This window comes from Manis pentadactyla, chromosome 15 (assembly GCF_030020395.1).
Source record: "Manis pentadactyla isolate mManPen7 chromosome 15, mManPen7.hap1, whole genome shotgun sequence".
In the NCBI taxonomy this organism is placed as follows: Eukaryota; Metazoa; Chordata; class Mammalia; order Pholidota; family Manidae; genus Manis; species Manis pentadactyla.
Window position 1 is genome coordinate 63,320,385 of NC_080033.1, and position 22,305 is coordinate 63,342,689.

Genomic DNA, 22,305 nt, shown 5'->3' on the forward strand with positions numbered 1-22,305 from the left:
ATGCCACAGTGCCAATCAGTAGCATTTAGGCCATCTGAAATAGGATGTCCAATACAGAGAAAGAGAGATAGATTGATGGATTGATGTGCGGGTAATTGATTAGTTTGGTTTGAATGAACTGACATGTTCCTTCTCCATCACTACCCATGATGAGAAGTCATGCGGACACGACATACCCACTACATATCAGAATGGAGATGTCAGTCTGAGGAGCTGTGCGGTCACCCCCAGAATGGGAACGTGGACAGCGAGGAAACGGTTGCTGTCCTCCTGGGGCAGGTCCACGCCTCGTGGGATGTGCGGGGAATTGGAGGCCTGCTCATCGGCAGCCTGCTGACCCTCCCTGACTCGGGACCCTTCCAGGAGTCAAGGGTGTAATTTGTGTCCCTGCCTAAGAAATCAAAAGCGATAGAAATGAGCAAACCAGAAGCAGGGCAGATGGGAGGGCTGGCTACCTTATTTCGAGAGCTGAGCGTGGAGGAGTATGTCTGACTCCCTCCCTCTCGCCCCGTGCCCCCCTCCACGGGCTGGCTGAGGCCCATTTGGAGTGAAGAAAGACAAAGCGCCGCTGGGAAGGGAGGAGGAGGAGGTGCTGACAGTGAGTTACGGTTGCCTGCACAGTAACGGCGGTCGCTAGGGAGGGAATCTGAGGGCCAGGCCCTGGGCAGGCGAACATGGCGCAGAAAGTAGGCCAAGGAGGGGCAGGGTGGGGGGATGGAGAGCGTTTTGCATTCAATTAATAGAGGCAAAATGGCCAGCCGAGAGGCATATGCACAGGTCAAGGGACACAGGCTCCACCCGAAAGTCAAAAGATGCCCTCACTTTAGGTGGAGGGGAGGTTGGCCTGCCCGTGAGTCTCCCGCCACGACGACCTGTGAGCCTGGAGGGGAGCTGAGGGAAAGCAAGCCTCTGTTTGTGCAACTTGGCTCAAAATATGTCACTTGTCGTCAGGCCAACCTCTACCCTGGTGCCCTTCCTGCAGAGACACGGCCACTCAAAATAAAGTTCCTCCTCCTGTCTCCATGGGCCCCTGGCAAGAATATAATCTCATGCTGATTCAAATTATAAAACAGACAGGACTCTTTAAGCACCTCTTTTGTTCCAGACATTTTCACCCTGTGAGGTAGGCATTCTTACCCCCATTGCACAGATGTTAAGACTGACACGCAGGAACATGAAGTCCCCTGAGGAAGGCAGGAAGGTTTTATACCGAATCAGAAGCAGATTGAGACTTGAATTCCAGCCACCCCAGCTATTCCCCGATCCAAGGTCTGTGTTCTTTCCCTCGTAGGCCTGTCCTGGAATAAAAGCAGAAGGGAGCTGAGAACAGCGGGGCTCCACTGCTAGTGCTTTGTAATTTGATACTAAAGTGGGAGAGGCGGTGCCATAGGAGACAATCTTCCATGAGTCTCACATATCCTTGCACATCCTGGGAGCAGAGCACTGCCTACCTTTGGATGCACCATCTTTTTAAGGATGTAAAGCAAAAACCTTGGGAGGTAGAGAGATCTCCCTCTGGGGCAGGGCAGGCATGCTTAGTGTCCAGCAGAAGAGATTCCGGTTCCCTAAGCTTATGGTTCCTCTGCGGGGACACACCTGCCCCACGGGATGCGTCACCTGGCCCTCTCTGCATTGCCCTGGGGGAGCTGCGGCAAGGGAAGCCGGCACGGACAGGAGGCTTGCACTGGTTGCTCTACCAGGAGTAATAAAGTCCTCTGTCACTAACCCAGGAGTCTCAGGTCTTCTGCCAACATCCATGACACCTTGGCAGACTAACTGGCCAGCTTTCAGGTAGGGTAAGATCTCAGACCCCACAATACTGGAGTTTCCCCAGGGAAACAGGGAATGGATAGAGAAATCCAGAAGACTGTTCTCCTACTTGTCTTCTGGCACCAAAACAACATACCAAATGCCCTCATGGGACACACCAGAAAGCGTCCAGGTGCCTGTGCACCACCTGGCAGAGCAGCCTAGGAGGCATCCTAGATGCTGACAAGCCAACCTCACCAGGCCCCGGTTCCTGCATGAACATCGTCTTCCCAAGGCCACCGTACGTCTATAATGCAATGAGGGCACTTGAAGTGCTCACAAACGACAGACACTTCTGAGAGCCCCGTGTACATGATTCCATTGAATCTTGACGATAACTGTATGACTTAGGAATTCTTGCTCTCAGAAAGGTAACTAACTCGTCAGATCACGGAGCTGGTGCCCGGGTCCATCTGAACCCTTGCCTGCCATTAGCATCCCAGAGGCCTCTTTCTCCTGGCACCAAAGAATCCATCAGTGTTGGGTGAAATACACTCCTTTTCAATTCTTTAAAACAGCTCTTCAAAAAAAGAACTACTGGCTGGTAAGAAGAGGCAACTGCAGTTCAGGACAGAAAAAAAAACCAACAACAACCCTGTTTAGTTAATGAGGAACACTTGTTCAAGCAAAGGAGCACCTGGGGGCTAATGGAACTTTCTTTTTGTCCCTGATTATCTGAAGTCCACATTAGGGTTATCCAAACTTCCCCCACAGAGAGGATGCAGTTGGCAGAACCCCATTTTCCCCTCTTTTTCCAATCACAGGGCATCTGAGGACCTGCAGTGACCCTTTGCGGGGTGAAAGAAGATGCAGTGCCAACAGTTTAGGTGGTGAGAACGCCTTCTGCTGGGCCAAGATCTTCTGCAGCCCTCGGGTCATGCTGCACTCAGGCTGCAAATATGGGCCTGCCCATTGCTTAGGTGGCTACCAGGACAGTGTGACCACCATTCTTCAAGTTGGCATGCCTTCTGACAATGTCCCCTTTGGAGTAGAAGCACCAGGGAGGCCATTTGGAAGAGTGGAAAGCAGAGGCACTGTGGTCCCAGGGCTGGGATCCCTCTTGTGCCTGTCACCAGCTGAGGGATCTGGGAGAAGCCCCTTAACATCTGAGGGATGGTAGATTCACAAGCAGGGGTTCTCAGCTTTAATAGATCATGATCAGTGGTGAGAATACCTGCAAATAATGAGTCACTGTGTGTGTTTCTGAGGGCTGCCTTAATGAAGTACAGCAAAATGATGGCTCCGCACGACTGCACTTTACTCTCCCATGGTTCTGGAGGCCAGCAGTCCAAAATCAAGGCACGGGCAGGACCATGCTCTCTTCTCACTTCAGGTGCTGGCTGGCAGGCCTTGCCACCCCTTGACTCACAGCCACAGAGCTCCAGCCCCTGCCCCTGTCTTCACAGGCTGTCTTCTCTCTGTGCGTCTGTGTCCTCGTGCAGCTTTCTGGTCTGGTCTCTGTGTGTGACTGTGCCTGTGTCTCTTCTCTTTGTACGAAGTCCTCAGTCAAACTGGACTAGAAGCCCCCAACTCCAGGACAACCTCATCTTATTTCACATCTTAATTAATCTGCAAAAGCCCTATTTCCAAATAAGTTATGTTCTGGTACCTGGGGTTCAGGCTTGCATGGATATTCCAGGGGGACACAATTCAATCCACAAAAGTTATGAAGGATAAGGTGCCCAAGCTTGTGAGCAGTAGAGTTATCCTACATCTAGTATAGTCAAGAAAAGTCAGGATAATGTCATTTTCATGCATTTGCAGCCTCTCTTTTGTCCACTACATGCCAGGCATGCCAGATGCTTTGGCTTCCTCAAACAACCCAGGTCTTTTGAGCCTCAGGGCCTTTGCTTCTTCAACGTGGAACATACTGCCTAGGCCCTCTGCATGTCTGCCTCCTCCTTCAGGGCCTCTATCTAAATACCTCCTGCTACGTGAGGTTTTCCCACACACCTGCTTTATTTTCTACCTGGGCAGCCCATTCACATCCTTGGTAAACTCACAATTTGTATATTATGTATTGTATATTGTATATTTTTCTTTGTTCAAGGATCATCACCTCCCACCTCACTGGTGTGAAAACTATATGTGGGCAGGAGTTTTTAGTCTGGTTTTTCTTACTCTTTTAAAGACCAACATAGTACCTAGCATGCAATACAGAAATTCAATATATATCTGTTGAATAAGTAAATACTTGAAGGAGATACTGTCATGAGCCAGAGCAGTGGGTGTGCGCACAGCGGCCCTGGGAATGACTCTTACTGTCTGTACACCCTGATCAGTGTGTGCACAGAATCTCACACACATTCTGCATTGGTATTTCGTCCAGGTGAAGACTGTGGGCTTTGGCTTGCGCTGGGCCTTCCCATAGCCCCCATCTGAACACTCTGCATGTTACTTGGCCTCTCTGAGGCTTTGGTAGAATATGGCTGTGTGGCTCTGACTTCATAAGATCACTGCATGAATCTTTCATTTAACAAATATTTATTGACGATCTTGTTGGACTCCATGTGAATAAATAGGATGAAATAGGATAAGGCATACAGAGTTCTCAGCAAAGTTTCTAACACGTCGGAGGTGTTGGGTAAGTGGCATTTTGCTGGACTGAATGACAATATGTAAAGAGAGAGCAAACGAGGAGATCTGCCAGGTGCAGCATAAAGATGACCAGGGACACCAGCTGTCCTCAGCGCTCCTTCTCCCAGCAGGTGCCTCGCTCTGCTGCAGTGTGACCTCAGAGGGCTCAACCCAGCAGCTGGAGAAGAGGGGGGTGTGGGGAAAAGAACGCGAGGGACTCCTCCCCAAGTGAAGCATCACTTGTCAGCATTCTGCTGGGGGGCATGGGGGTAGGAAGGCTGGTCATCATCAGCTCGGGGGTTGCCAATGCTATCAGGTCAAGGTGAATGCGAGGAAGGTGATACGGCCAGGCAGGAAAGCACAGGCTTCGGACTCAACACTGGGTGGGCACCCAGCTTCCGCCACTTAGATGCAGGCAATGGAGCAAATAAACATTCCACGTGGCGGTTCATTTGCAGGCAACACGGCACACCCACAGTGGGCCTCATCCTTCATCAAACACACTACTACGTTATTTCACATAACCCTCCCGCCAATGCTTTGAGCGAGGCATGAATACCCTCATTTTGCAGATGTAGGAAATGAATCCTGGGAGATCAGCTGAATTTCCCAGGGACAACGAGCTGCTCTATGGAGCAGGGGTGGAACTGACCCCTGCTTGCGTTCCACAGCCAGGATTCCTGAGTGTGGAGTTTCTGACCCAGAAGCAGGCCAAAGTTCTAACTGGGTTGTTGAGTGTGTACCTGTCTTCCTGGCCCTTTTGGTTCCATCACTTCTCGTAGGGCTCAGAGGTATTTGGCACTGTGGACCTCCTCAAATGGCACTGCCCCCTTATGGAACCCCATACCATCAAACCTGTATTAATGAAATACTTTATTCCTGAGACGAAAGAAGGAAACCTCCCTGTGGTAACACGAGGCCAGGGTTTCTCAGCCTTAGCACTACTGACACTGGGGCTAGAGAATTCTCTCCAAAGGGGACTGTCTTACAGCACCATCCCTGGCATCGACCTGCAGAAGAGCAGCCCCTCCTCCCCCAGCTTGTGACAATGAAAAACGTCTGCAGCTATTGCCACAGGTCCCTTAGGAGAGGGCTGGTGAAACAGTACACTGGACAACAACGGGTTCCAATTCTTAGTCTACAATTTGCATGGCTTTCGGAGAGTCAACACTCTTGTTCAGACTCTGTTTTCTTATGTGTAGAAAGGAGATATTAATTCCTACTTTTGAAGGAAATCAGTTATGAAAGAATCAATGAGATAATGCATGTAGAGTACACTGTGTGTGGACCCTCAGTAGATGCTCAATAAGTTCTTAGAACAAGTAAGACTTTTGGTTAGCTTCTGCAATGCCCACGTTGGAGAATCCTGTTTCCTTTATCCCTGTGGAAGGCAAGGTACACTTGTTAGAATGGTTGCTGCCCATTCCGTGTAAATTGCTTTAATATTTATGAATAATGTCTATCAAATATATTGTGCCCATTATCTCTTTTAAAACCTTTTTAAAACCACTTTTGGGGTGTGATCAACATGCACAACGCTGTACATATATAGTGCAAACAACTTGATTAGTTTGGAGATGAGCACATACCCTGAAACCATCACCACAAATCCATGCTGTAAACATATCCATCCCCTCCAAAAGTTGCCTTTTAATCTTTACTACAGTCCTATAAGGAAAGTGGTGGGCCATCAGGGTTTTAAAAACAAAGAGGCAGATTTAGAGACATTAAGTAACTTCCCCAAGATCTCATGGCTGGAAAGCAGGATTCAGACCCTGAATCTACATCCCAAGATATTTTCTAGCATCTTATCTTCCTTCTGCACATGTCCGTCAGGCACTTCCTGAGTTCTGTACTGAGAACATGGTCTCTTTCATGAAGAGTTTATAAGGAAAAACAAGCAACTGCCTTAAGTGGGTTGAATACATTTTACACAGAAGACCAAAGGGTTATGAGAGCTCAGAGGAGGCATATTTATCTCATCTGGAGGGTTCTAGGAAGCTTGTTAACAGAAAAGACACAAAGAGAATAATGAAAAAGAATCTGGAGTCAGCCACAGTGGAAGAGGGAGACAGTCCAGGCAAAGCCAATGCAGGTGCCGTCCCGCAGCACCGGGAACGAGCGGGATGGACGTAGCTCTGAATGGATGAAATTTGAGGCAAGGAGAGAAGTGAAGGGGGAGATGGGGGGCAGGCAGGGCCAGACAGCCCAGGGGTGTGCCTGGTGGTGGTGTTCAGAGCCCTTCATTTGGGCTAGGGGGTTCTTGGATGTTTTAATTCTCTCCTACATCCTGCTTCTCATGCTGACCCCGTAAAGTCTCTTTCCAGTGGTTTAACAGACTTGAGAGGACTCCACTTCCTTGCAAAGGCTGCAGCTGTGAAGTTGACATGCCACACTTTGGCAAGTGGCAATGTCCTCATGGTAAAGCTGATCCATGTGTTACCATGTCCTTTGGCCAAAAGACCTAATGAAGAAAAATGAACAAGGCTGCTGCACTTTTCGTAAGACTTGTGACAAGCCACCAACCACCAGGTTCTTCCCAGAAGCCTGCATGGAAACAGACACCCAGCTCAGCCAGCACAGCAGAGGTGGGGCTCCTGGCAGGCGGAGGGGAAGGAAAATGGGCATGCTGGTCTGGGACACTGGGTGACCCTCTAAAATCACTGTCAGCACAGATTTATGAGATCAGATGCCTGTTGAACTCGGCAGGTTCTCAGAGGACTCCCCCTCCCTGGAAGCTCCCTCAGTAGTGCCTCCAGCACATTAGGACTTTTTCATCATGACCAGCGGGCAGGCAGGCTGCTCTGTTCCTCCCATTTTAAAACTTTCAAATAAGAAATATGAATTATATCTCAGGCTTGAGAAACCTACACAATCCAATCCGGCGGGTCTGTGATGTGTGTACATATAAAATGGTCACTGGGTTCAATCAAGACTGTAGTGTTTTTCCTCAGCTCTGCAGTGCCTGGAACATGGTAGGTGTTTGGCAAATGGGGGGACAGGAAATGAAAGTGTAATCCCTATGGTAGCATGAGTGATGTCTCGCCCGCCATTATTTTTCACAGCTCTGATCACCACTGATTAAAAATATGAGGTAACTAAAATATCTGTGGGTTAATTATTCCCAAAATATATTATGTTGCACTTGCTCTCATTTTGAAGAGATCTGGGCAATCTGGAAAAGGATTGCTCCGGGGAAGGAAAGAGTAACAAATCTGGAAGTCAGAGAGCTCCCTAAGATAACACACACAGACACATACACTCACACAAACACTGCAGTCACATATTATTCAAGGGTAAGCTTTTTCAGTCACCACATAAATAACAAATCACTTGTAATATAAAATTGCCCTTTGAAAAACTCCCTGAAGAAGGAAGAACAGAGGGAAGAGTAAGTAATGTTTTTGTAACACAGCCTGGGATGATATCAGGGAAGCTGGGAGCTTGGAATTGATACATTGCTGCCTCTTAGGGACCAGGGTGCAGGGAAAACAAGAGGGGAAGGGGCAGATCAGGAGGTTCTACTAGAACTTTCTACATTACCCAACCATGCTCAGGAGAGGACATGGGTTATTGGAGTTTCCACTCATGTTTTCCAGTGGCCACTGATGACCACACACAATAGAGTGGATATAAGCCCATCTAATTTAAAAAGTCTACAAGCTTCTCCAATTCAAAACTGTTGACAGTCAAGAAATTATTCCTTTGTTACTTCATGGAGCAGCCTTTGAAGGAAGGTTGTGTTTGGCAGACTCCAGGGGCTCTAAAATCTACCTGACCCTCTCGTCAGGAAACACACAGGAAGTTTTGCATTTAATTTTAGGCATTCATAGTACCCTGGAGTCCATCTATGGACCTTCTCCTAGAAAGAAGATTTCCTAAATAAATTCATTGTGCATAGCAATCACTCTTTGAAGCAAGTAAAACTCTTGCCTCTAAACTTCCCCTAAATTATCTTGTTTCTTATGGATAAGTTCCCACTTTGATAAGGTTACCAAGAAGGCTTATCGAATGATGCCAAAGAGCCACCTCTGGGATTTTCATTCTTCATTAAGGTGTCATAATGAGTAAGCCTGTGGGAAAGTGTCAAGGGAACTGGAAGGTTACACTGGTTTATCCCTGGGTGAATCTAGACATTTCCCCTTCCCAAGTTGTAGTGTCTTCATCTGTAAAATGAAAGGATTGCACCATACAATCTCTAAAGTTCCTCCCAGCACGTGAGAGAATGAACACTTCCAGCCCAGACCCTCCAGAAACTCTGATAAGCCTTCCCTAGAGAGAAATAAATAGTTAAAATTTGATGTTTATGAGAACAGAAGAGCAAGATCTTTCTGCACACAAAGCAAGAATGAACAGAGTCTATGTGGCAATTGAAGAAAAAAAAAAACCAGTCGTCTCATTTCCCCCTCAGCCTCTGCTTGGAGAATTAAAAGCTATTAAGTGAAAAAAAAATTCTTCAAAATTAACAACAGTGGCAAAAAAAATTAACCCTTACATGCTGCAAATACCTCTCGCAAAGCACCGACAGAGAGGAGGGGGCAGCACTGCCTCTGTGCCCCTCTTGGTTCTCTGTTACCTTGTTCCCCCGTTTAGACAATTCCTTTTCTTATAAGAGGAAACCTGGTCAAAGCTGTGGAGACAGGGAAGAGGAAGAGGTGGGTCGTCACTTGCTGGTGACTCTCACGGGTCAGGGGTGTGCATACGTCATTTCATTTCTCATAGGAATTCATTTGAATGAAGAGGAACCAGGGGACCCAGTGGTGGTAAGGAACTTGCATAAACTGATCCAAATGCAGAACATCAGATGGACTCGGTCGACCTGGGCTATCTGGTCCCAAACCCGGTGTACTTTTCAATAAACCAGGCACTACAACATGTTCCTGAATCTGAAAGCAAAGATGCCCTAATGTTTACCATATGACCCAGATCCCTAAATGCCCAACAGTCCCCAAAGGGCCACAGGTGCTGACTACAAAGACTAGAACAAGGGATGATGCTGAAAATCTCACCTGGGGGAAGACAGCCAGTGTCACTCAATGACAAAGTGAAGAGGAGAATTCTGGGCGAGCCCTTTCCCACTAACCAGCTTTGCATCTTCAAGAACCACTTAACATACCAAGGCTCCTGTTCTTTGCCTTTAAACTACAGGTGGATGGTATCTTTAGACCCCTTCCTCACTGGGGCCTCTGTAATGAAACAGAATAATGTATGTACAGATTCCTTTGATAGAACAAAGAAGTGCTTTATGAATGTAATGTTTGGAAATGTTTAACACATACTGGAAATCTTTAGTTCCAGCCATCAGTTTGGGTATCTGGAGCCTAAAATTAACGAGACAGTCCAGCTAACCTATCTATGATTCACTTTGGGTTGGGTCTGCGTTACCATGACCACTAAAGAATAAAATAGGTAATAAAAATAAAGGCAGATTCTAGGTACTATTCTGTCTGAATAGCCATATGTCCCCTGACTGGCCAGAACCCCAAAATGAGTTACCAATTTCACCCGGGGACCGAAACTTGTCTGTTAATTACAGTGTGACCCTCTTTTAGCCTAGCTCATTTCTCTCTTTAATGCCTGGTTTCCAAACATCAAATTGTAGCAAGAATTTAAAGTTAGGAGCTCCCTGTCACAGGGCCAACAAGTGGTGCTATTAGTCAAATTGAGGTCTGCTTGACATAAAAGGTGATGCTCTTTCCACAAATGCCACCCTGCCTCCTATAGCAACAAAGGCTCAACATGAGAAATAAAGTTGAAATTCCACTTGTCTGATTAATACAGAGTGCCTATTTGGAGATTTATGTTTGTTTTTCTACTAAATAAATGGTTACATTTCTCTAGCCAAGGATACATTGGACTAATTAATAACAGCTTTCTTTCAAAGTTCTACTACATAGAAAAAATTCTATCTCCAGGGACCAATCCTTCAGAACAGCCATGGATAGACTATGTCAAGAGTCCCTCATTAAGAGACCCCTGAGAGCAACCACACATTGACATACTATTGGACATTCACACCTTAGCAAAGATTAGGTCTGTCAAGCATAAAATAATATGGAATGAATACAGGGAAACAGAAGGAGGGAAAAAGGAGGGAGAAGGAAAGAAATGTTGAGTGCCTTCGATTTTCCAGGCATTTGCTAGATAACACATACATTGCTTCATTTAACAACATACAGTAATACATTCTTTTGTTCATTCTTCACTATTTATTCAAATATTTTAGATCCATTTCATGAGCTATAACTTACATACAATAAAAGGCAGTGTTTGATGAGTTTATTCATGTAGGTAAGCATTACTATGATCCTGATATAGAACATTTGCATCACCCAAAATCTTTCCTCTTCCCCTTTAAGGGGGAATTAATGATCAGATCTCTTAACCCCAGATTCTGGCAATCACTCATCTGAGTTCGCTCTCTATGAAGTTGCCATTTCTGGACACTTCACATAAATGAAGTAAGTAGGTAGCCATTTGCGTTAAACCTCTTTCTCTTAGCAAACTGTGTTTGGGCTTCGCTCATGTTGCAGCACGTCTCGGTATTTCATTCCTCTTTCATCCGGAAATAGCATCCCATTATATGGATATTCCATTCACCTGTTGATGAATTTGTTTCCAGTGCTTGGCTACTATTAATAAAACTGCTAGGAACACATTTGTGTACAAGTTTTTCTGTGAGCCTATCCTTGCATTTCTTTTGGGCAAATATCTAGGAGTAGAATTGCTGGGTATGGCAATTGCATGTTTTACTTTTCTAGAAACTTCCAAAGAGTTCTTAAAAAGTGGTAGTACCATTTTACACTTCCATTAGCAAAGTAAGAAAATTCTGCTAACTTCACATATTTGCCAACCCTTGTTGCTGTTAGTTTTTTTAATCTCAGACTTCAAGTGGGTGGGAAGTTGTGTCTCATTTTTGGTTTTAATCTGCATTTTCCTGATAACTAGTGATGTTGAGCATCTTTACTTATGCTTATTGACCATTTGCATATCTTCTTTTGTGATGTGTCCGTTCAAATTGTTCACCAGTTTTAATTAGGCTATTCATCTTCTTACTGTTGAGTTGTAAGAGTTCCTAAATATTCTGTTCACTAGTTCTTTGTCAGATACATGTATTGTATTTTCTTCAAGTGTGGCTTCATGTTTTTCTTTATATGAATCGGGCCTTTCAAAGAACAAAAATTCTAACAAAGTTCAATTTGGCTTTTGGAAAATTTTGTGATTTGTGAGTTTTCTCTCTCATTTAATAAAACTTTGTAGGTCACAAATATTTTCTTCTATGTATTGTCTTCTAGCTTTAGATTTTACATTTAAATCTGTGATTCTAATTTCTGTATATGGTGTGAAATAAACATCAGGTGTTTTTCTTCCTATTTGGATAGCCAACAAATGGTGGACCCTCATCATTTTTTAAAAAGGGTACCTTCTCCACTGATTCTGTATTACCTTTCATTGTGTGGATCTATTTCTGGGTTTGGCATTATATTTTGTTAATCTATCTATGTCTATTATCATGCTTAACACCATATTGTCTTGATCACTAGCTTTTTAGTAGTTCTTGAAATAATGTAATGTAAGTCATCCAACTTTGCTTTTCTTTTTCAAAATTACTTTGGCTATTATGGGTACTTTATATTCCCATACCATAAAAATATAAAGTTGGCTTGTCCATTTCTAAAAAAAAAAAAGCTTACTGGGATTTTGGTTTTGATTGCATTGAATCTATAGATCAATTTGGTGAGAGGTAAATTGGAGAGATATTAAAATAGTGAATTTTCCAATTCATGAACATATTATATCTCTCCTTTTATCTTATTCAGTTACCTTTTTAAGACTATGGATTATATTCTGACTTAGACTTAGGTCTAAAAGATATCTGAGTGATCACTGAACCCAAACACTTTTTTTTTGTATATAAAAACCATGAATTTTTTTCATATTAGAGCCCAATCCTCCTTTTTCACCCAACTAGCCAAAGAAAATATTTCTTCTTCCCTTCTTTTTATTCATCAGAGGTTATTAATTTGAGTTAAATGACAAAGTGCTTAAAGAAAAGAGACAGAAAGGGGGGAAATGCAGAGTATCCTTGAGGCAGAAGAGGATTCTCTCCCTGCAGTGCAGGTATTTACACATGTACGTGCACATGCATAGACCCCAACCGAGGGGTTGACAGGAAGATGCTAGAGTGTGCAGAGAAAGTGACTGGAACAGGAAACTGGATTAGCAAGTACAATTGCAGGCTGGGTATTTGGTGGCCTCTTCAATGTCCTGCAACCAAGGTCACTAATGTGCATGGTAAACTGTGGCTGCTGAAGGTGGCAATGCCCCCAAGCAGAACCATACAGGCTTCTGGATTTGTCCAGGCCCACACAGATGAGGGGATTAGAGCCCAGCAGGGTTCTGCCTTTACTTGACAATAGTGAAAAACACGGCAGAGGCAGATGTGAGTCCTAGGCTGGCCTCATTATGAGAAGTTAGTCCTAAATGCATGGACCTCACAACCTGCCCTTCACAAGTAGCAATCACGCCACCACCCTTGCCAACCCTGCAGGTGCTATGCTTACAGAGGTCCCACAGCACACGCCATGTGATCCTCCCAGCACCTGGGTAGCAGTTTGTTCATGACTAGTTTCTCGACAGATGAAGCTGGTAGCCAGTGGGCATTGGTATGCCTGTATTGGTTATTTATGTATTGAAATACTCCTGTATGTGATGGAAACCAAGTGGCGTATTCAGTAGCCATTTCTTCCAAGGCTTTCCCCACCCTATAAAGCCTCCAGTGGCCCCAAGCAACATCTCCACATGATCTCCCCCATTCCCAACCTCAGGAGATGTGGCCTTCATCCACTCTGACTGGTGCCCATGTCATACCAGTTGTTAAGCATTTTAAATATCACCACTTTCTACAGAAATGATTTGGAAGGCATTTGATTCCACAATACATATTTCCGTAATATTTCTGGCCCACATACCCCTTTGTATTCTCACAGACACCACCTCTTACCTAAACTGTAAGTGAGCTCCTCACATCTATTAAAAAACATAACGGCCACTGTCATTTTTTAAGTATCGACTGTATTCTCTTTACGGGCACAATCTCACTTAATCCTCCAATCAGCCTTCAGCACAGGCATTTCTGTCCTCATTTTATAAGAGCCTGAGGCTCAGGGTGGTTAAAATAATGTCCTCAAAGCCAACATCCGGGTCCCTCCCTTACAGTCTGAGTCTTTCTACCACCTCATCATCTTCCCTGATCTGAGCAATGAAAGCTATTTTAAAAACAAACTCTCCGTTAAATCGATGAGCATCATTCTCAACTGTTCCAATTCATGGGAAAATGCTAACCACCTCTTATTTTAAGTTGTCATCTTTAATGTGCCTACCAACTTGTGAAAAAAAATATATGAAAGTGTCCAGACCCTGTTCTGGCAAGAGCCTGGCTGTTTCTACCTACAATGGGGACGGTCACCACCTGAGCTGGGGATGTGAAGTCACCTCCTTTGCGCTCCAACTCTCACATTTGCGTTTTTTATTTATATTCTGGGCCATCGTTTTCTCATGCTTTTACACTCTCTTGCTATAAAATAATACATAGATTTAATAGAGACAGGCTTTGTCACAGTAAGAGGGCTGGATTTAGTGGTTTCCAGGGTGGAGAATTATTTGGGGTAACTAATTGAAACCACAGTGCATTACCATTCCTTGCCTGCAACAATAAACATTAGGCCTTCAAAGGCCGCCCAGTGTCCAGTGATTCCCAACAATAGCAGTTGTCATTTTCAAATGATGGTCCTTTTGAAACGCCAAGTGGAGTGAAGAAAAAGTGTGTGCAATTGCTGATTAGACAGGAATATGACTTGCAGAGGTCTATGTTACTCTCTTGTCTGCAAATTTTCTGCCCTGATTAATTACAAAGAGTGCCAGAGTGTGTTGACGTTAGTTAAAAGCATTTGCTCTTTCCAGCCTGTCCTTATACCCGCATTAAGGATTTCTGTGTCGAGGTGAGGTCAGGAGAGTTCAGATCTGTTTTCCACTGATAAATCTTTCTGTCCCATAAGGATTAAAGGAACTAATACATGATCGCCTGTGTGTATATGTCCCCATGATCAAAGAGCTCTTGGCCAAGTGGGAATGCCTCAAAGAGATAATAAGTAATTTGTTCACTACAAACATTACAATTATCTATCCCTCTACAAAGTACTGAGAATAAATTCTCTAATCAGAGTTAATTAGCATCCTTGTTGCTCTGGGTTTAGTGGACTAGCTCTCTTAAAGGCACATGAACATGAAAAAGTACATGCCTTTTCTGCGCCAACTTCAGAAACTCTTTCAGAGTTAGGTGGAGTATCTGCCCACCAATTCGTTTCAAGATATTTCCTTCAATCTGATGAAATCAATTGAATAAATGCCACTGAGATCCTCCTCTACGTTCATTTACTCATCCACGCTTTTATTTGTTGACTCCCCGGACTCTATGCCAATTGCCTTTCTGAGGGCCCAATATCCTCAAAATCACACTACAACACGGGATGCCATAAAAACAGCATGGGTACAGGTGCTCTGGGAGCCAAGAGAGAAGAACGAGGATAGATATGACCTCTCTCAGGAGGTGACATCCAAGGTTGGTTTGGAAGAATGAGCAGCAGTTTGGTAAAGTTCATATGAGGAAGAAGGGCATTTCGAGAAACATGAACCTCAAAGCCATGTTGAAGTGATAATAATAACAACAGCAAACATTTAGTAAGAGCTATGTGCTCTATGCTTTGCATATGCTAGTTCATTTAATCTTTACCAAATATGCTATGAAACATTATTATTATTATGAATTATCATTATAATTCCTTTGCACAGATGAGGAAATGGAGGGTGGAGAAGATGAAATAACTAACAAGGCAGAGCTGCTAAGAAGTAAAGTCAAGATTTGAACCCAGGCCATCTGACTCCAGAGTCTATATGTTATATCAGCTAGGTGTGTGCATGCACACACATACCCATGAAAAATATTTAAGTCTTTTCTTCGAAGAAGCCATGGTCTGTTAGATTAGATGAAGCACAGGCACATCTAATTTTTTGTGCACTTAATACATTCTTTGCATCAATGAGTTCTGCAAAGAAAATGCAACAACCATTGAGATCTGTCCCAAGGAAAGTCAGGGAGGATCCAGTGACGACCTTTACACAGCAAGAGCTCGGTTCCGAGGAATGACAGCTGGTCACCTAGTGCCACACTTTGCTTCACAAACAGCTATGGATGAGGCACTTCATGTGGTGCCTGGTGCATTGGAGCTGTTTGAGATGCCAGCTGCCCCCTCCCTGCCATCCAGCCTCCTCTGCCAGAACCCCCAAAGCAACCCCCATTTAGATGTGGCAGGAAAGAGGGGTCATAATTATTTTTTCATATAACTGCACTAATAGTGATGAACAACTAGCGCAGACAGTGTTCTCTGCTTTCTCACTCATATGAAGAAACCCCGGGATTAAAACAAAGTTTACTCAGATGCGCCTTTACAGCAGCGTCTAGCCCAGAATCACGTTCTCACAGCCGTGGTCTGGTGCCTGAGGAGTAGCTATTAGTACATTAGTCATCTGTTTGTCAGGTGAGTGTCTACTTTTATCCTTCCAACAACTCTCCAAAATACACATTGTCTCCATTTAATGGATGAGAAAACTGATGCCTATACAGTTTATGTGAATTGTTTGCACTCCTATACTCATAGTATTAAAAAAAGAGAGACAAGATGTGAACCCAGCCTTTCTTTTTAAACTCTGGATTCACAAGGTTAACCACTCCTTTTTGGTAAGTTTTCCACCAATTTTAAATGAACTGAAGAATGGCAAAATCCAGGCCATTTTCCCTTTATTTTAGAATTGGAGTGTAGACTACGTTTGGAGCTAGAAGTCTGGGTATCAGGTCCCAGCTGTGCAGGCTAAACTCAAGTTGCATGTCATTTGACTTCTCTAGATCCCGGTTTCCCCACCTAGAAAATGCAAACAACATCTTTCTCACAAATACAGAGAAAAATTAAGGGAGATGGTATGCATGAGCATGCTCTTTATTATCTTTGTAGAAGAAAAAGAAGACAACAAGAATACTGGAGACTGCTTGGGGGCAAGTAACCATATTTACTCCTCGATTTTCTCCTGGCTTGAGCTAGGTGGTTTTCAAACTTTTTACCCAGTAGGGGGAAGTCCTCTTGCAAGTACAAGTCCCAACATGTGGCACAGATCAATCCATGCATCGATGCTTGACATGAAGCTGCTCCAGGGCCCAGGACCCTGGGGAGCAGGGTGGGGAAAATCACTGGGCTCAGCAATCAGTGACATTCTAGGATCCAGTGATCTTCCGTTTGAGGCCATCCTTGTAGAACAGCAGCAGTAGATCCAAAAAGGACCCCATGCTCTTTAATCCCTAGGCTCCTCCACAGCTCTCCAAAAGCCGGTCATTGATAAAAATGAGTCCAAATCACGTCATCAAGGCCATGTGTTCTACAAGTGATTCACAGGACCCACTCCTCATGATCTCAGAAGCCCAATGACATTTTCATATTGTTGATCTACCTTCCTGCACCGCCATCCTTCCATTTCCCTCACCTTCCAGTTTAATCTATCCATCATAAATCTTATGGTTCTTAATTTCCAAGATCTATCTTGAATCCCTCTCCTCTTTCCCATCTCCACTGCCTTTTTCCAAAGCCAAGACAGCTGTGTCCAGACAACAGAGACGAACCTGCCGCCTCCCATCCACTCACCACACAGCATCAAATAAGCTCTTGATGCCCAACTGGCTCTTAGATAAAATCCAAATTCCAGCTGTAGCCCCCAAGACCCAGCCGGACATCATGGCCACGACAGCCCCTGACTCACCGACGGAGCTCTTTCCTCTCTGCAGCCTTTGCACTCAGTTTTCCCTCTGTTGGGAGTATTTCCCCTCCGTTCTTTGCTGGGTCACTCATCTCCTTCAGCCCCAGACCAAACAAATGTTCTTCTTCACAAGAATCTTCCCTGAACAGCATCTCAGTTTCTTCCCACCTATTGTGTAGACGGAGTACGCCCTCCATCGCCCAGGTCACACCCTGGAGCTACTGGTTTGCCTTTGCTTATCTACCCACTTGAATGTGAGCCTGTGAAAGTAAAAGGACCTTAGTTTATTCATGTAACCGTTATAATCTCCATGCCTAGAATAGTACCTGAGGGGCAACATATGCTTACTAAGTATATTCTGAGAGAATGGACAAATGGATGCTCATTAGCATTTGAATTGATGAGGTTCTAAGTGTACTATAAAGAATCATGCTCATCGTATTAGCTCCTGCAGCCTATTGTGTTCTTCTGGCTTGTGGCAGTAATCCCGGCACCTTTCTTGATCTAATGGGGTGCATAAAGCATTTAGCCAGAACTCCTGTGTCACACTGTAGGCACACTTCCCAATTCTGGGAGCTCATTCTGGCACAGACCCTTGCAGCCTGGATTCTTCACTTCTTCTGGACATGTAAAAACCATGTATGGGCTTTCTGGAGTATTGCTAGAAATGGTCAGATTCAGGTCGTACCAATTTTTTTCCAACTTGCTAAGTAGTCACACAAGTTATGTATTTATCAAATTACATGCACTTACATGTACACATTTATTTCTGAGCTACCACAAAACTATAGGATAATTTGGGCATGTGAGTAATTTCTACATCATGGCTTTTGACAGAATGGTGGAGACAGTGTTCAACTTCATGACTGTCTTGTCACTGTCATTTTGCTTTAAAACCTAACACTGTATTGCTGACCAAGAGACTCACTGGGGCAACACCTAAAGTTTGCAAAGGCCTTTCATATTATTGCTTTACTTCATATTTATGCAGATTATGAGTCAGGCATATTAGTGCAGTGATTATCTCTGGGTTACAGAAAAGGAAACTTAGTCTCCGAAGGGTCAGGAAAGCTGGACAGACTCTGCAATTAAAAGATGGTGACATGCACTCACCCTGCCTTCTCCAACCAACCACTGCCCAAGAGACATGAGGGACACATGGGCCCTAAGCATGGAACTCCAGCTTATCAGCAGTCCTGAGGGGTCTTAATGCAGCCCCTACTAACTCAAAATAGGCTTAGACCAGTGGTTCTCAACCTGGGGTGATCTTTTATGGCAGGGAACATTTGGCAATGTCTGGGGACATTTCTGATGTCACAGCTGGAGAGGCCAGAGTTGCTGATAATTACCATACAACACACAGGATTGCCCCCCACAACAAAGAATTAACTGGCCCAAAATGTCAACAGTGCTGAGGCTGAAAAGCTCTGGCTTGGGATGACTGCCCTTAGGGATGACAAGAGAAAGGAAGGAACATAGCTATTTTTCCCATGGGCACAAGATAATTTAGCAGTATGTAGAGTGAGCTATTTCCAACCCTACAAGATGCTCTGTCTACAAGGACCGGGTGGTGGGTGGTGGAAAAGGGTTTCCTAATATTTTTGTAGGAGTTTCTCCCTATTTTATACCAGGAATAAATAGAAAAAATGTATATCAGCATACAGAAATTCATTTTGCAGCTCACTTTTTTTTCTGGAATGCATTTCTTATTTTTTGAATGTCAAATGATAAAGTTGCACTCTGTGTAGGCTCCATGATAAACCAGTGAACATATGGACTATTCTCCTGATCTCATGAAGAATACAGGAAAATAAACATAAGTCAATTAGTGACAGGAAACATCAAAGGGGAAAAATCCTCTAAAATGCTGTCTACCCTAGATTTTTAAACTTCAAGATCAAAGTACATTCTCAGGAATTTTTATTACCATGTCTTATGAAAACGGAATCTTCAACAGACACTCCATGCTTGAACAGTTTCTCTTTAACATAGGAAGGAGCTATCAAAATATTTAAGATATTAACAGTTTGTTAATCCAATATTATAATTGTAATATAAACAATTTGCAATTCCTGAAACTCAAAGCTAGGCGACATATAAACTTAAATTAATTCTAAGAACATGTCTTTTTCCAAAGTGCAACCGCTGAGCAAATGGTAGCTGGGCTGAGAGCTCTGTTGCACCACGAAACTGTAAATCCATCCTCTGTGAGAGGACTGTAAATTATGCATTCAGGGGAAATTCCTCTTGTTTGGCCTACTGGGGGAATCCAAGAAAAGCAGTTGGAAAATGACTTACTACTTCTGAACGCTGACCTGAAAAATTGCGCAGATACTTCATTGTTAGAGAGAAGAGCTGGCCGAATGTGAGTGATTCAGAAGCAAAGTCCAAAATGAACTTCAAGGGGTGATAAAGCGGTGATGGAGATAAACAGATTCTAATGTTTCGTTTTTCTTTCTCTAATAGAAAATCTCTCTAGACACCTAATTTGCACTCTTCAAAATGCAACCATTGCATAGACAGCAATCGGCTGTTGCCTGTATCTTCCACATACCTTTTTGGCAAATGCATGTATTTCTATATTATGTTCCAATGAATAATAGACAAACGGCATGAAAAATTTAATCACCTCTGAGATGATTAGCCAAGGCTTTATCATAGGATGTCCAGACGATAAACAAAATGCTTCACCAATGGGGACATGGGAATGGTCTTTTCTAACATGCCAAGGATAGCCCTGCCCTTAGATTAACTGGGCCCTTGGTCACCTCTGAACAGAACTGGGAACACAGGAAGTAGGGAAGTCATTTCTCTACATGAAAGCATTAACATCTATTTCAGAGGATAGCCTCCTTAGACACTGCATGTAGAGGGGCTGGAGCACAGATGTGCTCTATGAACATTTTCAGAATGAATACACATAGGAAAGGAGGTAGACACGCTCACCCCATCTAGCCTCAGAGCAGAGACATGAAAGTGAAATAGGAGAATGAAAAGGAGGGAGGCCTGGCTTGGCTTGGAAGAGTGAGTAGGAATCCCCGTAGTATGTGAATGGTTTGGAGGCTAGATTCAGAAATCTAAACTTGTGTAATCTTGGATAAATAACTTGACATCTGGGAGCTTCAGTTTCCTTGTCTGTAAACTGGAAATACCATTAGTACCTTGCTGAGTACATAAATAACTTAATAAAAGCAAGATGCTTAGGAGAGGGTGTGACACATTAAAAAAAGCATTCAATAAATGTTCATTATTATGGTATAATTGCATAATTATTACTAGCAAGGACTAGCCACCACTACACTCATTCAGGATGTTTGGGGAGTAGAGCTCTTACCATTGCTCATATTCAACCAGAACTTGGAAAATCACCATTTAAGAAAGTCATGCCTTGGCTAGAAGTTTTGCTAAGAACCCAGGAATCTCCTCATTCTATTCCTAACTGGAAGCCAAATTCTTACCTGCTGAAATATGCAGGACTTTCAGAAAGACCTCCCACTTTAAATTCTCAGCAGAGCCAAGTCATAAAATTGCACTTATTTCTCTGGTCCATTTCTTGGCAGGCAGACCTTCTAGCCTCCTGCGGCTACTCCCTGAGCCTCGGCAACATCTTAGTATTTCCCATCATGCTACCTCCTAATAAAGTGCAAGACAAATTGGTAGCCGGGGGAGCGAAGTGTCTTGTGTTACATTTTGGGTTCCTTTAACTGGTCCACCTGTGATTTACAGCTCAGCAGAGGGGTAAGGGTTTATGATTCAAAGGTGAGGAGGTGGGGTGAGTAAAATGTGGAGAGTGAAACTAGAAGCATCACACAGCAGCTGCACACACTAGAGACACTTTACTATTTTGTTTGTGGGAAGCAGAAGCTAAGAAAACAAAGAGGATGGAACAGAGGAGATCATCTGAACATGTGACCAAACGTACATAAATAGACTGGGAAAAATCGCAACAGCACAACATCCATTTTGTCTGTTGGCCCTAAAATCATGCTGGAAACTGTCTGGACCTCACGTAAAATTCAGTTTGTTCATCTGTGCCGCTATTTCTGATGGAAAAAACAAATCCTCAACAGATATGTTTGTATGTCTTACACACTTGTCTACAGATATTAAGTTTATATACTTCTCAAAACTAGACTCCCCCAGATCCCCAAATTTGGGAATAAGTTAGCAATTTTGATGCTTCGAAGAAACATTTTGTTAAATGTTTTGTTCATTAATCAGTATTCTAAAGGTGCTCATGTATCTTCTTAGCTTCCCCTATAAAAAGATTTAACTTTTTTTTAACCAGAAAATCAAAGGACATAATTATATCTCAGATGAGGTGATGTATTTTATAATTAAGCCATAAATTGTCCAAGTAAGTAGAAATTAAAAACATGCTCTCGTTAATATTATCTGATTTTTCCTAACCACTCTGAGGCAGGTTACATCTCAGGTTATAATAAAATAGTTTGAGGGCCAACAATATAATTATAATCTTAGTTTTATGGTTAAGTTTCTGCTTGGTTGAAAATACATGAAATAGAACTTAATGATGAAAAGTCTGGGCCAGCTTCCTATAGCAAAGGTAAAGCACACGAGAGAGCTCTCAGGGCTGGGCATAATAGACATTTGGGTCCACCTTGTCCAGATCAGGTCATTGTGAATTCACTGTGAGATGTTCAAGTTCAGCCTTAACTCCATCAACAGCACCTTGATGGTGGCCAAACTCCACCTAATGATGGGTCACTTTGTTTGTATGAGAATCAGGGAACTGAATTTAAATCACCAATACACCCTATGACCGTTCACCATCCAAGTCTAATGGAAATTAGATCCATTTTGAGCTGAATGATGTGTTCAATTATTCTAAGGAAGCTTAAATCACTTCTTCATTTTGCTCAATCATGATATGAATAGGAAATAACAGGCTGATGAAGAAAGACCCAGCGGGTAGAGACACAGGATGGAAAGCCTCCTCTTTAGGAGAATTGCGGAGTGCCTTGAGCCTTCACTACTAAGGTTTCATCTACACTGTTATTTCTTCATTGAGCCAAAAAGTTTCCAATACTTACTATG

At 43.5% G+C, this 22,305-nt stretch overlaps 1 long non-coding RNA gene across 1 annotated transcript in view; it reads right to left on the bottom strand.

The window, feature by feature from the left end:
• Positions 1 to 1,150: 1,150 nt before the first annotated feature.
• The window catches only part of LOC118924482 (uncharacterized), a 201,661-nt gene continuing 180,506 nt past the window's right edge, over positions 1,151 to 22,305 (bottom strand). The window contains exon 3 of the long non-coding RNA XR_005029620.2: positions 1,151 to 1,298. This is a non-coding gene — a long non-coding RNA (uncharacterized LOC118924482). The remainder of the gene's footprint in view (positions 1,299 to 22,305) is intronic.